Source organism: Nannospalax galili, unplaced genomic scaffold (assembly GCF_000622305.1).
Source record: "Nannospalax galili isolate Female #2095 unplaced genomic scaffold, S.galili_v1.0 scaffold47, whole genome shotgun sequence".
Lineage (NCBI taxonomy): Eukaryota > Metazoa > Chordata > Mammalia > Rodentia > Spalacidae > Nannospalax > Nannospalax galili.
Window position 1 is genome coordinate 2,327,593 of NW_008357641.1, and position 1,910 is coordinate 2,329,502.

Consider the following 1,910-nt stretch of genomic DNA (forward strand, 5'->3'; position numbering starts at 1 on the left):
CTGGAATTGAACATTATTCTAAATGGAGAAAACTGGAATCATTTATACTCTAATGAGAAAAGGACAACAGTAATTGAAACTAGTGAATCTATTGGTACTGACAACATGAATGGAAGAGAAAGATTTAAAAGAGTCACTATAGAAAATAACACAGCAGGTTACAGCAATTTGCACACAGTAGAATTCTACAATACAAAGAACAGAAACACTCCATAAGCTCCATAAGAAAACAGAGATCTGATAACCACCTTTTTAAAGATGGGGTCTCCTTTAGCCCCAGTAGGCCTGAAACTCACTACGTAGACCAGGTTGGCCTTGTTCTCACAGTGATCTGCCTGCCTCTGCCTCTGTGCCCAGATGAAAACCATCTTTATAAAGTATAAAATGCACATACAAAACCAGTTATTTTTACATGCCAAAAGAGAATATGCTGAGAAATCTGCAGAGCGTTCAGATTCTTAAACATATCTTTGATCCTTGATGGATAATATTCACAGTGGCAAAGGCTTCTATGCAGGTTGCTGTGTGAGAATAGTCACCAAAAATCTTACCCAGTTTTGGACCCTATGAGCTACAGTACCAACCTTCCAGGCAAACTATACCCACAGGTGCAATAGTGGCAAGGCTGTTTGTGGGTAACAAAATGCCTTCTGACCAAATTCCATGCACTAACCACAGAAGAAAATGTAAGCCTGGTCTACATAGTGAGTTCCAGGACAGCTGTGGCTACAAGGAGACCCTGTCTCAAGAAGAAAAAAACCAAACAAACAAAAACAACAGTAACAAAACCCTATACTGCTTTAAATTAGAAAATCAAAAAGGGAATGTGTCCCGACCCGCAGGACACTTTTACAGTGGCACGACGAGTGGGGGTCCTAGAAGGAATGACAAACAAGGAACACGAAGAAAGAGAGCAAGACAGTGTTCTGATCAAGCTCCAAAATTTTATTTGAAAGCAGCAGACATATATACTGGTAGTGGAAAAGGGGGGGGAGGTGAGGAGAAGGAAAGTGCTGGGCAGACACTAATTGGTGTTGTTGGATGCTATAGCTAGGGAGGGTTATTCAAGGGGCATTTCTTATCCTAAAGGAACATCTGCTAACTGTTATGGTGAGCATAAAACATTTCTCAAGGCTGACTTAGCCTGGGTCACAAAGTTGTTTTTCTACATTCTTTAACTAAGTGCTATCTTATAGAAACTTACAGAAAACCATTAAGCTGTTTTTTCTCAAGGCCATAAAGATTTGCAGGAAACCATAAAGCTGTCTTTTTCTCAAAGCCATAAAGATGTTTCTCTTCTGGCCTTTTGCCTCCCAACAGTGACTCACCACAGTTACAGGACATTTGCTCATAGTCCCCTGATGCTTAGGTGACCTAGGAGGGCAAGGAGCAAAAACAGTCCTTTATGTCCCTCTGACCAAATTAGTATAGGCCTTAAAGTATGGCTGTTAGACATCCAAGAAGGTTAGTCCCATGAGTCTGGTACATTTAATTACCATGTGCTATGTAGATAAATCTTGCCTCCCAACAGTGACTCACCACAGTTACAGGACATTTGCTCATAGTCCCCTGATGCTTAGGTGACCTAGGAGGGCAAGGAGCAAAAACAGTCCTTTATGTCCCTCTGACCAAATTAGTATAGGCCTTAAAGTATGGCTGTTAGACATCCAAGAAGGTTAGTCCCATGAGTCTGGTACATTTAATTACCATGTGCTATGTAGATAAATCTTGGAAAAAGACCTAACGTTCTCGGATAAACCTTGCCTAGACATGTATTATATTCCTCAAGCTAGTTGTATGTATAATTTGTCAATAGGTTGTTCGATTAATATAGTTCCCCCTGGTTTTTTAGAACTAGCTAGGCATTATTTATCTCTCACATTGTCTAACACTTCAACTGTGGTTTTCCA